At 42.2% G+C, this 15,286-nt stretch overlaps 1 protein-coding gene across 3 annotated transcripts in view; it reads right to left on the bottom strand.

Annotated features, from left to right (window-relative positions):
- Nucleotides 1–14,737, bottom strand: part of MEGF10 (multiple EGF like domains 10) — an 86,123-nt gene extending 71,386 nt beyond the window's left edge. Inside the window, exon 1 of one of the 3 annotated variants that reach the window (XM_030968399.1) lies at nt 14,600–14,737. The gene's annotated coding sequence lies outside the window, so the exon portion shown is untranslated. Of the gene's footprint in view, nt 1–12,028; nt 12,156–14,414; nt 14,470–14,599 lie in introns of those variants that run through there. The other 2 variants (XM_030968398.1, XM_030968400.1) reach the window with 2 other exon arrangements.
- Between the last annotated feature and the right edge of the window lie 549 nt (nt 14,738–15,286).

Below are 15,286 nucleotides of genomic sequence, written 5' to 3'. Positions count from 1 at the left end.
CTGAGTGAGCTGGAACAAGTCTCCTTGATGGAGACAGATATGCTGCTACTTTTTTCAAGTTACGTTGCAAAGAAAAATAAATCAGTAATCAATGACCATTTTTCTTTGGTTATTAGATTAGGTCATTCTTATTTTTCAGTCTCTCTTTAATTATCAGAGGCTTCTAAGAAAATGAGGTTTATGTAATCACAGTGTTTGTCTGTGTGCTCTGGCCTCAGGCCCAATAACTTGTAAATTTATCGGTCACGCAAAGCAAGAGAGGGGAAGAAGTCTTGAATTGTGGAGTTCCAGACAATCCAGTGATAATGCGCAAGTCTGGAGGAGATCAGGCATTATTTGTCCCTAAGTGATGGAATTACCAGTTTTGAAAGCTACAGCATCACAGTCCTTTATTTCATGGTAATGCTATAATTTCACAGAATGTATCTCTCTACCATTCCTACTAAATATAAATGCAACAATATACGACCTGATCTTAAGTAACAGAGAGCAGCCTTCAAACTACATTAAAAATGTAAACTGGAGTAAGTTTTGGAGTTAAACTTAATTTTTATTTTGCCTTCTTAAACATTTTCTGGAGAGGTTGGAACTGCCACACTGCACGTAAGCACCAAACAACCTCTTGCATTGTAATTACAAGCACAGATGTAAAATGATGTAGAATAAAATAAGGTAAAGGCAAACATGGGAGGAAGCAGGAAACTTTACCACCCAGCAAATATGTGGATTTGCACTAGTAAAGCCACATGGTTCCAGATGCAATGGGTGGTGGATAGCATGGATCATGCTGCAGCACAGACCCAAAAGTATGGGAATATTGCAACAAGGTCCTCAAGCACGCTGTCCTTCCCTGCAGAACACTCAGCAGCATCTTTTACAAGATCTGTTCTTACTGCAAAAGATCATAAGAGTTTCCTCTAGACACTGTACTCTTGAAAAGCAAGATTGTCTTTGGCCTGCTGACTTCACTCACTGCCATTCAGTGAGAGTTTCTGAAGCTGCTAAGCTGGAAGGGACCGTATATCCACTTATCAGTCCTCTTCTCCCTCAAATTGGCATTAAAAGGGCAGGGAAAGACAGTTCAGTGCAAGTCAAGTCTGCACGAGGCAAGGAGGCATGGTAAAGACAAATGCCAGCATGCCAGATACTTTGCAGATGGACCCATTATTATTCCTCAGAGGAAGGCTGCCAAACATCACAAACATGGGGTCATTTCACTGTAGCTGTCGTTGTCTGATAAATTAGGGCCCTTTCACTTGAAAGTATTTCCTTTTTTTTCAGACAGATAACAAGTACAGGTGTTGAACCATTAAGGTTACCTATAGCCCATGGTCTTGTATGTTTAAAGATTATTTCCACAGGTAGCCAGTAGGATGAGCTGTTAACAAAAATCTTTTGACTAAATATGCTGCTTTTTTTTTCCCACCCAGATGAAAATTTACCAAATAAAGACAGTTAAAACTGTGTAGAATGCAAACCAAAGTTTCTGAAAAGCACACTTTGAGAAGATGAAACAGTACCTTGAACATAAATCCTGATTTGCCTGTTTGACACAAGACATTTCAGGTGAAACATGAAAAACTATGTCAGGTCCATACACAGATGGCACCTCTCAGCCTTAGGCATCTTTCCCAGAGTGGATGCTGGGAGTTAATAGTTAGTTCTCGGCAGAAAAGGCAAATAACATCATTTAATAGAGTCTATGCAGCATAGGCTTGAGACAAAAATCATATCTCCCTCTGCTTCCCCCTCCTTCTTTTTTAAAATTAATATATTTTAAAATGTTTTTTTCAAATAATGTATTCCTCACTGAAACATCTCTCTATTTTAACCCCAAGTCTATTTCAATAGTACAGGGTTAGAAGACTATAGGATTAAGTAAAAATGGCTAAATGCATGCGTTTAAGGAGAATTATTTCTGAAATTAGGTATTACTAGCATGCATGAACGCTTTATTACTGAGTTACCCAACAAAGATATCTGTATTAAACTTCGGTCATAGTCTCTTGGCCATATAGCATATAGATTTCTTTTTTCTTTTTTTAATTTCCTAATGCTAATCATAAAAAAAAGGCCATTGCACTCATGGACGTAACTGTGAAAACTTTGTGGTTGCTGACAAGTTGCCTGGGACAATCCTGTGGTTGCCTAAATACACCAATGCCCTGGTTCCACCGCTGTGGAAATTATCATTCATGGTTTTACCCTCTCTTGAACAAAGTTTCTGTGACCCCTCTTTTCCTATTACCAGCCTTCCAGACACTGTGTCACTTCCAGTTTATTGCCGGGATACAAAAGAGCACAGTCAAAGGACTCAGATAATTACTTTAGCTTCCTATGCAATTTAGGATCAATTTCAAATATTCCCACCTTCCTTTAAAAGTCTTCTGCTTTCCAGCCCTCTTCAAAGACAGCCTCTGTTTCCTTCCCTCCCCCATGACATGCACTTTCTATTTTTCCACATACATTTTCACCATACATTAGATTATCTCCTTTCCTAGACACAGCCTCTGTTATCACTGGCAAAATTCTTTAGTCTGCAGTTCCCTGCACTTGTCACAGCCTTTCACTGGACCCTCTCATAATGAGAATCAGACATATGAACTCCTGCATTTGTTTACAACTTCTAGATGCTAACAAGATGCTATAATTTGTGAAAAAAAAATTTGCTGCAACTCTGTTTCAGCACCTTTGTCCTTATAAATCATCCAGTGAAATGCCATTTTGCATGTAACATGCAGAAGAAAATAAAGTTGTCTTTCCAGCTAGTTCCTGTTTTCATGATTTACATCAAGCATTACACTTCTGTAAATCTTTATCACAGCTTAAAAACTTCATGTTACAAATGACCAAAATTAATTAATTTTGATGCCACTTCCCCTTAACAGCTTCTGAAACATTTCAATGCATTATGGATCAGTTTTTCTACCCCCAGCAATCAAAGCATCTGTGATTCACAGCACAAAGCCTCACATGTCACCACAACCACCACCCTACAAAGAAAATTCAAAACACTTTAGCAGAAGAATGGGGAAGGCAAAAGCATTTCCTCTGACAGTTCATTCACTCAGTTCCATCTTTTATTTTGGTGATTTGCAGAGGTTGGAATGGATGTAGCACTCCTGCACTCAAAGGGGAAAATGGAAGAACATAATTCAAAACTGAAAGTGACTGGTTAATTCTAGTTTTCTAACAAACCCACAATTAAACGGATAAATCCTATCTTTAAGTCTTGAAGAACTTCTGCCTCGAAGAACTTTCACAGAGATTACAACACAACCTCAAGAGGCCTATAGAGTGAGTGACATGCAAAATATGCGGTTTTCATGGTAAACTGGCTTGAACACATTACATCCTCTAATGTTTACATCCATTAATTTAAACATTAATACAAATTTAAAACAAATTTTAATACAAATTTAAAAGTGTAATTCTAGTACACTTTGCACTAGGTACTCCCTATCTGCCAGCGGAAGAAAAAATAATTCCTGGGGAGAAACTCAACTTTGCCAGGTGCCGGTGGTGTCTGCAAGTTTTCTGCACACTGAGGATATACAAACATGCACGTTTATATGTAGAATGTAAAAAAGACAAAGAATGCACACAGGCACAAACTGGTTCAATACACCCCTAGAGTACCAGCTGCAGCTGTAGGACAAGATGCTGTGCTTCAGTGAATAAATAAAACTGCTACCAACACTTGTGGCAGGCAGTAAAAAAGCAGATTCTTTCTAAGAATGACTGAGTAAACAACTTTGTAATTTTATGCTTTTCATACAAGCAGAGTAATCTCATAACAAAGCTTCCTGTTCTGATTTATATCAGTATCAGTCTTGTCTAACCATAAATTTTAGAGCACCTCAAGTCATTAAATTCTTTAATTAACTTCGTCTAATGATGAATCAGAGGCCTTTTTAAAGAGTGCCCAACACATCAGTAGAAGAAACTAATGATGGCAAATGCCTTCGAAGCTCCAACAATCAGAAGACAACTTTTTCAGGTTGCAATTAATACTGTTCATCAAGAAAATTTCTCTTACTTTAATATGTTAATTTACTTGCGTTAGAGATTATCTGAAATCTTTTTAAGTGCCTGCTGCTGATTTCAGTTGAGGGCAGCGTGATTTGAACCCAGAAAAATCAAGACTGTGTTTTTATCAACTTGAATACAAGGCCCTAAATCCCACAAAATATCACCCCTCCGGACACATGTTGACTTCTTTAAGCCTGTACCTCTGCAGTGTGCAAAAGGGCAGCAGCAGCACAAGCACATATTTGTCATACAAAAATGGTCTGTCCATATCATTGTCAGACAAAGCACCTTTCGTAACAAGGCACCCCATTCAGAGATGTAATTTTTGCAGACATTTGTATGCCAAATCAAAAAAAAAAACCCCAACTCTATGATGCTGGGTTTAATGAGGTACTCTGTTATTCTCTGTAATAAAAATTAAACGAGAGAGACAGAATTCTTCAGCTTAATTGCCACATCTGTTATTAGGCACTTTACTTTGATTGACTGGAGTGTATGTGTCAGAGACTGTGCCAGAAAACAGGCAAACTTTGTAAAGTAGACTTATAACTTATAGCCCAACTGGCACTAGCAGCATCTCTGTTACAGCTTCTGCTGCCTCTCAGTTAAAACTACAGGAACGTTGGCCTTGGTTCAGTCATTCATTAAAATTAAAGTAAGTATTGCAAATTGTGCCTCCTTTTTTTCTTTTTTTTTTTTTCCTTTCTTAAAGATAAATTAAAAGCAGTCTCCATTTTCAGAAGGAAGAGCAGTGGTTACCTCTATGTGTGAATGTGTCATTTCTCATTAATGGATCAGAGCAACCCAGAATTTGGAAATTGCACCCAGTGAAATTTCACATGAAGTGGTGCATCTGCTGCCTTATTTTGCCAGCAGATGAGCAAAGGGCTGAGGGGACAGTGACAAACAGCACGGCATTTGCAAAGGGACTGGGCAATCACAGTGAGGGAAGAGCAAAAATGGAATGGACACTCTTCTCTGATCTGCATGGAAACTTGGGATGAAACCTGAGCTCGGGAACTGCCTTTCTCTGAAATCCACAGATCATGACACCTGGTGAAAATCCCACCTACCCTGAACTGGCCAATAACTGGTTTTATGACCAGCTGATTTTCTTTTGGCTCTAGAACCCAAACCCTTAGCATCTACTGTCCTGACATAGCAAAATGACACTTTCTCCCTCAGCTAATTTCTTCTTTCCAATTTCACACAGGCTTTCTACCAAGAGCACAGAAATGTATGTTGCTATTGTAAGCATGAAGACAGACAGGCCAGCTGCAGTATTGCTGAAAACTACTTTTCATCCACTTCATCCAATAAACAACAAGGGATTATTAGACCTTCCTTACCAATTTTCTCTGCTGCTCCAGAGTGTGCAAAGAAAGGTAAAAGTATGCGTGTAAGAGCAACAAAAAATGCACCAATACCCATAGCATCCACTCCTGAAAGGCAGAAGGATGGTTCTGTGCTGGAAGCTGAAGCAAAGCTGTCCACCATGGGCTGGGCAAGCAATGGGCACTCCGCCTGACCCAACCTGTCAGCTGCCCACTGAACTAATCCATCTATAAATCTTCTCTCTGGAGGGCAGATTGGGACACACTGGTTCTCCCCCTCCAGGAGAGCAAGTGACTGTTTTTTGGAAGGAGTCTGCCCCAGTGGGTGAGACAAGCCAGGGCAGATGCTCTTTGTCAATGTTTGAAGGTTTTTGTTGTACTCTCAGCAGTTCAAGGCTACTCCACGCCACATGGGAGTCCAGAAAGTTTCCACATGGCACTCTACTTTGAGATCTCTTTTCTTTTGCAAATATCTGTCTTCCCTCAACCTAGTGAACACAACAAAATATAGCACTCATTTACGCACATTTATTTAAGATACACATTATGTAATAATCTGACATACAGTATTTTCATTGACATAATTCCCCATAAGATCTACAACACTTCTTCTAACACTAGCCTTTTATTCTTGAGGCTACTCTTATTAACCACTGTACATGGAAAGAATTTGGCTCCAGTCTGTCTAAGTGTTTAATCTTGTTTCACAAAACAAGTCAACAGCAGGGCTGAAAACAAAATTCAGGTCTGCTAGTCTCCACTTCCAACCCACACCTGAGATCCATGCCTCCAGTTTGATATCCTGCCATGATGGCAATGACATGAGCATTGTGCTTATGGTACTAACTGGCTGTAGCACATCATGAAACGGAGACTTTGGGTCCTAAACATTTACAAAGGAACCACCACACCCAATGTCACGACAAAGAGAAATTTTTTTTACAGATTTGGGTCATCTCTGAAGAGGCCAATAATGCCCTCTCATCGGTCCGGTTTTTTGCTTGTTTTTCCCACTGGTGTTCCTGTTGGAAACAGCAATGAAGAAAAAACACACACACATGCCTAAGAGAAAACATCAGTGTACTAAAGCTTTGCTATTTCCCTGAAGATAGGCCATGAAATGCAAAGCAGGGTAATTTTCAGAAGTCTATGGAGAGACTCCCACAAGAGAAGAAGATAAAAGTTTAAAGTGTGTATCAAGAAGGTAGGCTCCAGAAACATTACTCAGTGGCACTGGACATTTTTGGAGTGAGTGCAATGGATTTCTACTTAATTCCAAAAAGGCCCCTTGCACAGACCAAGAGGCAGCAGCAGCAACCTCAAGGTTTCTTTACAACTTGCCTCATTGCTGGATGAGAAAGGGCATTTCCTCCCTACATCCCCACACCACTTCAGCAAATAAGCCGAACAAAAATCTCTCTTCTGAACGTCATACACTGTCAAAATATGCACAGAAAGTTTGGCAATCTGCAAAAGCACAAAAAAAAATCTTCTCCTGCATATTAGTGGTGCAGACCAGAACCCCAAACCACTGCATCCTTTGAGGTTCACTTACTATGAATGCATATCCTGGCTGTCATTCATACATAATGCAAATTGGCATGAACTAGTGTTCAGCAAGAAAGAATGGAGCATTTCTAAAAAGTGCATTAAAGTTGCAGAAGAACAATATTGTTCCAGAGATCAGATTAAGTCTCACAGCTCCCTGAAATGGGTTATGGAGATTGAAAAATCTACTGACAAGCAGTGGGGATACTTAAAACAAGGAAGCTTTTCTCTTGCTGTGTTTTTGTTTTACTCTTTCAACAACTACGCACCCTATCTTCTTATTCAATAATTAAAAATGCAGTCTTTTGTGGGCTCAGAGTGTAAACAAGTTCCCTGGAAGTAGTCATTTTTTTTCTTCAGGACCATCTTCTCTTTTAAAGTGATAAGTGCATACCTGCACAGCAGAACCTGCAATGCGTGGAACCTTTAATCCAAACCAACCCCAAAGCACAGAGAGCACCCCATGCACTCTCACCAGAGTCCATCACAGCGCTGGCAGTTCCGCTTTTTTCTAAAAGAAAATTTAATTATCTATTAAAAGAAGCCAGTTGTTCTGGCTTTGGTGGAGGCAGCTTTGGTATATTTGGATGACACAGATGTGTGTGTCTTCACAGATCCTAAAATGCACAAACAATGGGTCTGGCATCATGAACTTCACCTCAGCTACTCTGATCTCACTTGAGTCACTCCTGGTTTACTCAATGCAAGTAAGAAAACTGGACTGTCAGCCTCTCTACAGTTACGCCTTTTATTTTAAAAGAAATGAAACTAGGTAAAATTATTTAAAAAAAAAAACAACAAACAACCCAAACAGAAATGACATACTTTGCAGACTGATAAAATCTTCATGAACTCTACCCCTCAATTTAAAATACACATTTCATTGGCAGGTACCCTTCAGAAACAGTTGTTATCTGCAATATCAGTCTGGGGAGGGGGGAGGAAAAAAAAAAAAGACGAAGGAAAAAAAAAAAAGATTAAAAGATCAAGTTACTCTTCACTTCCAAACAAGCCCGGCCACAGCTGTACATCGGCTTCCGAGCAACTGCTCTACAAACACACAACAGGGCTTCTGTCTTCCCACAGGGTTTGCTCGGGTCACCCGCATGTGGCGCGGATTAAAAAGGCAGGAAAGCTCCATTACGGAGCGAGCACAGCCACGAGTTAAACGGGGGAGCTGCTGGTAAATATCCTGTCCAGCGCTCCCTCCCGAGAGGGCTTCCCCAGATCCGGAGGAGCCCACACACAGCTCTGGAAAAAAGGGCCCCAAATCATCATTCTGCTTTCATACTTTCACTGTCTAAGCAGGAGGAAGTTGGGAGGGGAGGAGACCAGAGAGTTAAGTGGGGTTTTCACAGGCAAGAAGAGGATATGAAAGAGGCAGCCTCGGATTTTTGGTGGTGACAGAGTGATGGATTCAGGCAGCCTGTGCAGATTGTTAAATTTTTCTTATGGTAGGAAAACAGTAAAAAGGAAAAGTGACATACAGCAGTAGTCAGGGAATAAGGCCAAACCTCTCTGCAGGGTGTGATCACCAGTAACTCTGGCCATCATCAGGTGCCACCTCCCATGTGATCGATGTGCTGGAGAAGTCAATCCATCCCTCAGGGTTGCAAAGGCAAACCAGTTGTTTTTAAACAAATACCTCTCTAATTGAAGAGCTCTCCACTCCAGCTGCTGTATCCTATTTACTCAGTAGATTTCCAGCCCTGCTGCCTTTGGGACCAAGACTGCCACAGCTCACAACTCATCAGGGTCATTTCTTGATGTATCAAGTGCTCTCAAGCCCTTTGAAGAGGGTTTATAAGACACCAAACAGATGCTTCCCACAAACACACATAGTCATTATTTGTGCTTAAATTCCAGCGGCCGTGAGATGTGTGTATTGACAGACCAATGTGGTCCAAAATTTTGTAAACACTTCAGAGGAAACGAAAACTCAGCTAGACATGCTCAAAAGCACACAGAAGGAAGCAATGGAGCAAAGAGGCAAAGGAAGTGGAAGATCCACTTGGGCTGTTGGCATACTCCATCGTATTCCCACTATGTCTGCTCTCAATGCTATGTTACATGATTTTGCTGATTACTGACAGCAGCTTCCAAAAAAACATAAACAAACCAATTATGCCATTTTGTACTTAAAACTCAACCAGGCCTTGGCGTGCACACACACAAACACACATGTCCTTTTCTACTTTTTTTTTTTTTTTAACATGCAAGTGCTTCCAGCGTGTTCACATTCTCAGGGTGATCAAGCTTGGTCTGACTATTGGCTTTTGGAGGATCTGATGCCAGTCAGCCGTGCATAATGGCCTCTTTGTCTCACTGTCACATGAGCAGCATTGTGTTACAATCATTGTCACTCTGGGCTCAAACTGCAAGGCATGCTTTCACACAAAACACTCACTTTGGGGGCTCCTTTTGGCAGAGCCCTGCAATCCAAACCCTTTCGCTGCTCTTTAGTTAATCAGCCCAGCAACGCTGAAACTTTAAAAGTCAGGATTCAAAAGCTCTCATCCAAATCAACCGATTATGAAGCTTCTCTATGGACCACATGAAGAGCGGGGTAAGTAATGTAACATAGCCATCATTTATTTACATCACTTTAAATCACTTTTCCTAAGCCCTATGACAGCAGAGAATTGTGCTCCAAATACAAGTGTGAGATGGGTAAAAAAAAAATCACAAGTCCAAGTTATCTCCACCTTGGATATTTGTCGGCAAGATAAAATAGAAACATTTCCAAAAGACAAGTAACTTGCCAGGTGACAATGTTATTTTACTACTTGCTCTGTAAATTTTTTAAAAATTCACCAAGAACACCCAACCCTTCCCCTGCCAACAAAATATTCTGAAAAATAGATAGAGAAGACTTCTGTATAGGAGAAATTTCAAAAGTTGCTTTATGCATGCTGAACTCATTGAAACCCTGTATGGATGTCTCTGTTTTCATTAATGAAAAGTAGTCTCACAGGGCTAAGACCAAACCATATTAAGAAAAACATCCTCCTGCCCATACTGTCTGTTGAATAATTTTTTTCTCATACTACTCTTGAAATACAGCACTACTCACTCTGAAGGGGACTTACAGGACCTACCCCTGAAGAAACAGGCATTGTGTGGGAAGAATTCATGACATAATGCCTGTGATGTGCAGAGAACTTTAGGAAGCAGTGGCTTCTTCCCAAAAGAAATGGGGTTGTGCATGGAACAGCAAACTTCCAGCTCACATACCATCTCCTGTCCTGTTCATTCTTCTTTCCTTTGCCGTCCATCAAAGTAATGTGACCTCTTCTGAGACCTGTTTTGGTGTTCCACCCTGGTACTGCTCATAAATGTGCCTTAAACACATACTACTCTCCTCTGGATAATTTTTATTAGGCAGCCTGAGCCAGCCTTCTTCCTTCTCTACACCCTCCCCTGCTGCTTTGAGCAGACCTTTCCAGCTGAGAAAAGCCACCACGATGGGTCGTGGCCACCCTGGCTCTTTCCTGGACAATTCTACCCAGGCCATAAACCCCTGCTGGTCCCCTCTTGTCCAGCCTGACAAATTCCCTCTCTGCATCATCCTAAGATGCCCTTGCCTTTCACGGCCTCTTCCCATGCCCAGCATTCCCAGTACTTTACAAGACATTGGCCCTTTGTTTGGTGAGGCCTTGGTTCCAGCCATCATTGGCAATATACGGGTATTACAGAGAAATAGTTCTTCACTTTCTTCTATTTAAAGATTCATCTAAAAAACAGCTATTATTAATTCCTTTAAATGTATGAATTTCAGTTGACTTTTGATGCAAAATAACATGACTTTAGCTTGACATCTGTCTTCATTATTTCATTGTCTCTCCTTACTTCCTCTTGCTTTTTGTCTTGGGTGTGGATTATAAAAGGAAAGATTTTTTTTGCTATTGTTCTTGTGCTGTTGTACATCTCTTATGGCTGCAGTGGTGGACATTAGAGCCATAGAAGCTGCAGCTCTTTGTGCCAGTGATCCTAAGTCTAAAATGACACAGTAACATGAAGTCTTTACTTTTCTTTGAAAAAAAAATTTTGCACACACTTACATCTCTGTGTGTTCAACAAAAATTATCTGGTAGGCTAAAAAGGGTGTTCTTTTACAGCAACAGAAAAATTATTACATTTCTTTTCTGAGGTCACACAGCAGGTCAATCTCAAAGTTAAAATTATGTTTTCATTGTCTTGCACATCAAAAGAGCTCAGAATTGGTATCTCACTGCTGACTATAGGCTAATTTCTCTGACGATCAGATACAAAACACTGATAAAACTGGAAGAGATGGCTGTCCACATTTTAATAGAAACTTAACGTGTACATCCAAAGGCATGAACCACAAATCCTTACACAGGCAAAACATCAATTATAGACCAGACAGTTGCAATGGGTTAATTAACATGAATGCTGACACAATCAATAAAGCTATTCCAGTAAAGCAAATCCCACCCCAGAATATTTCTCCTAGTTTTCTGACAGATGGCTTTAGATGATACATACTCTCTTCACAAGTAAAAAAAAACCCCAGCATTTGGAATATCAAGACACAGATTTTTCTCACAGATGAAAAAATACTGCACTTATATCTACGTTTATGCTATGCTGACTGGAGCATATGAAGTCAGTACTAATTACTGACAAACTAATCTGTTAGTATTAAAAATCAGGATCAAATTCCTGGCAGTGAGTCAGTAACATAACTACTACCTACTGAAATCTGATTCCACTGGCATCATTCATCAAGGAAGACACCACTTAACAGGAGTAAGGATATAAGAACTTTGTCATTTCACTACACCATTCCTGTCCATACTGAAAGAAATACTACTCATCTACACTGTGCTCCATTAAAATAATTTTTTTAAAAAATAGGATCACATCCATCTTACAGTGCTATCTACATAACTTTAGGTTTTTTAAACCAACACATCTTTGGTTAGACTAAAACTGTGGCATGTACACAAAGAAGCTGGTTTTTACCTTCCTCAAAAGCCACTTGCTCTCCCTAACGAGAAATGAAAATGCCTAGACAAGAAAAAGCAACATACAGAAACCATGCAAAACTCCTGCCAAGTAATCTGAATATAAATTCAATGGATCCTTACCAGCTGCAGTCAAAAGCCCACTCCAAACTCTGCTAGATGTTAATCAAACTTAAGTATGGTAATGCACAGTTCCTGTGTTCTTTGCATAGATGAATTAATTGCTTTTGTTAACTGCACTTGCTTCCTTAGGAGGGGGTGCCTGTACCCGTGCAGCTGAACAGCTGATTGTGGAAAACATGCTTGTGCAAGCCACCAAAGGACTGTTCACTTGGTGAAACCCTTCTGCTCACCTCAGAACAGCTCATTTAACACTGAAACCCTTTGGACAGGTCCTCCACGTGCCCACTCCCACCCTTCCACTCGCATTCAAAATGATGGCATTAGCTATCCCAGTTTTAAGTAGACAACTAAATGCTGAAATTTATATACAAACGGCTAAGGCATCAGTTTCCATCTGTGCGGACTCAAACCTGGCATGCACAGCCCTGCCCCTGGACAGCTGTGCCACCTCTGGACCGTTTTACCACCTGATACACCAGAAAATGGGAACTCTATTTCCAGGGATAGACACAGCCAGCTGACTTCACACAGGTCACTGAACTGCCTGCAGTTTAGAATTTTTTTTTTTTTTTGCCAGGTATGGACTATAATCAGTGAGCAAGAACACAAATTTCATAGCCTGTCCTGTGAACGGCTCTGTCAGAGACTCGTAACACTCCAGATTCTAAACCACACACAAAGCCATGGCACCTCCACAGCATATTAACAACCACTATTAATATGATGGCACTGATTCACCCCCTGTGGGAGCAACACACGCTTGAATTTGATTGCATGACAAGGCCACATGGTTGGCTCTGTAAGAAAATTTAAATAAAGTTTATTACATAGGGCGCCATATATTGATGCTGCACAGGTGCATGACTTACACAGGCAAACAAGTAGAAACCTGGTCCTAAATTAGAGTTTGTCCAGCTTATTAAAAATCTGGAGCACATCTGCCCAGCTGGATTTTCTGATTTGAGATGGGAAATCAAACTAGACATGCTAATACTACTTCATTTGCAGGGCCAGCAACTAGCAAGCAATAGTTATTTGGCCTAAATAGTTATTTGGCTAAATTCTCCAGCTCAGATAGCTGCACCCCCACTCCCTCCACTTCAAGAAGAACACACATACCTAATTACATATGCTTTCTTCCAACTACTGTGCAGTTGGGGACAAATACCATTTAGAGATGTTGACAAGGCAACTGAAGCCAGCTTTCAGTTTCAGTCTCACATCAGACATGCTGCTCAATCAAAGAATCTAAGACTTTTCAGCAAAGGTCTGCAGCTTATCTGCTAGGAAACAAATGTTACTCTCCAGACTTGTCTTTTCAGATTTTTTTCCTTTGTTCTTCCAAGATGCTGGAATAAAACATTTTTCCTATACAGAATCATTATGTTAATCAGCTTTCTAAAACACTGCTGCCAAAGCTCAGTTACCAACTTGATAAAATAATCTATGAAGCATCTTCTATACCAAAGACACATTCCAAGTGAGGTTTTAAACTCACTCTATAGTGAGAAGCTGGTACTTTGGAAAAACTTCAGAGCTGTACGTGATTCTAGCAGATGCATGCTCAATTTGACTACACTTCAGTACTCAAAGACTGGCAGCAACATTTAAGTAATTAATAAGATTACTAAAAGTTGTCCATTCCCAGCTCATTCTAGGAAAAGCAGCTGCATATTTTTCCTAATTGATTTGTGCCTACATTTCCAGACTGAACCTACTCCTTGGCTGAAAGACAAAATAGGAAATGTTTACGCTACTACTACTGTCGCCAAAAGAAAATCTGTGCAGGATACCACACAACTGAGAATTTCTCTAGGCAGCTTCTGCTGAGGGACATATGCTGGAACGAAATCAAGGTATTAAACAGATGTGCATTTTCACGTGCAGGTCACGCTAATTTACATCTATACACCAGCATCCCTCTATTCCAGTGTGTACATTTGCTCCTGTCTCTGCTCAGGACTGCCAAAAGCCTTCCAAGAAAAAGGATGACCTTTAAAAACAGGCACTTTGCAGAAAGTAAATAAATAAATAAATAGAAGTGCTCTGAGAGAGCTTGAACCGACTCGCTCGGACTCGGGAAGGCAGGAGCGCTCCCGCATCCCGCCCCACCATCCCGGTCGCCCCGCACCAACGCGGGGACAAACACGCCGGGATGCTCCGCAAAGGCGGAGGCACCGCGGGCGGCCCCGCATCCCAGCGGCTCCCCGGAGGACGCTTCTGCCGAGGGCAATCCCCGCTCCGGGAGGGAGCGACGCCGCCTCACCCCCGCTTCTTCCCCGAGGCTGCCGCACCCGGCACCTGCTGCACGGGACGGGACGGGACGGGACGGGGGACGGGACGGGACGGGACGGGACGGGACGGGACGAGTCCGATCAGTGCCTACCTGACCCGCGGGCGCCCTCCCCGTCCGACCGGCCGCCGGGAGCCGCCGCCGCCGCCGGGAGCTGCCGCCGCCGCCGGGAGTTGAGCGAGGGGCGGTGTGACCGGCGGGGCTGGCGGGGATCAGCCCCACCTCCGCCTGCCCCGGACCGCCCCCGGGCAGACCCGCAGACATTTTTAACCACTTACCCGCGTTCCCAGCGCCACTCTCGCTCCGGGCGCGGGGGTGAGCGGACGGTGGCTTCCGTCAGTGTTGGACTCGCCGCCTTTCACTCACTTGCGGGCCAAATGCGAGCTACATAGGGACCTCAGAGTTCGTTCTGTTCGGGCTACTGAAAGATAGATAGGACCTACCTAGCAGACGATCGAGGAGAGAAATCGTGTTTTCAAACGACTGAATGCTTAGGTCCCGCAATGAGGGGCTGATCCTCAGCCCCCTCAGGAGACGCATTTTTACAGAAAAGGAAACGTCATGTGCTCTTCTCTAGAGCTGCTACGGAGAGGAAGGGCATGGTGACTTTTTCTCTAAAATGTATTCGAGTATTTTGAAGATTTTTATTTTGCAAAAAGTATTGCTTCTTTTTTGGTTTATTTTTTCCATATTCGAGCGTAGTGTTGGCAGAGGCGTTAGTAGAGTCGCTGCTTGGCTCAGTCTTGGCCAGCGGCGGGCCCGTCCTGGAGCCGGCGCCATTAGCTCTGCGGGACAGGGAGGAACATTCCAGCACCTTCGCGGAGAAGCTGAGATGTTAAACCAGACCTCACGCTGTTAAACCCGACCATGCCGCCCCATACAGCTTTTCCCCCACGCCCATGAGGCGTGGGGGTGCTGAGGGCGGTGTCCCCAGGCGCTGTGGGTTCCTGGGAGCCGGGTTTGCC

This window comes from Camarhynchus parvulus, chromosome Z (assembly GCF_901933205.1).
Source record: "Camarhynchus parvulus chromosome Z, STF_HiC, whole genome shotgun sequence".
Taxonomy (NCBI): Eukaryota; Metazoa; Chordata; class Aves; order Passeriformes; family Thraupidae; genus Camarhynchus; species Camarhynchus parvulus.
Note: the sequence above shows the minus strand (reverse complement) of the source record. Positions and strands in the feature narration are given on the sequence as shown.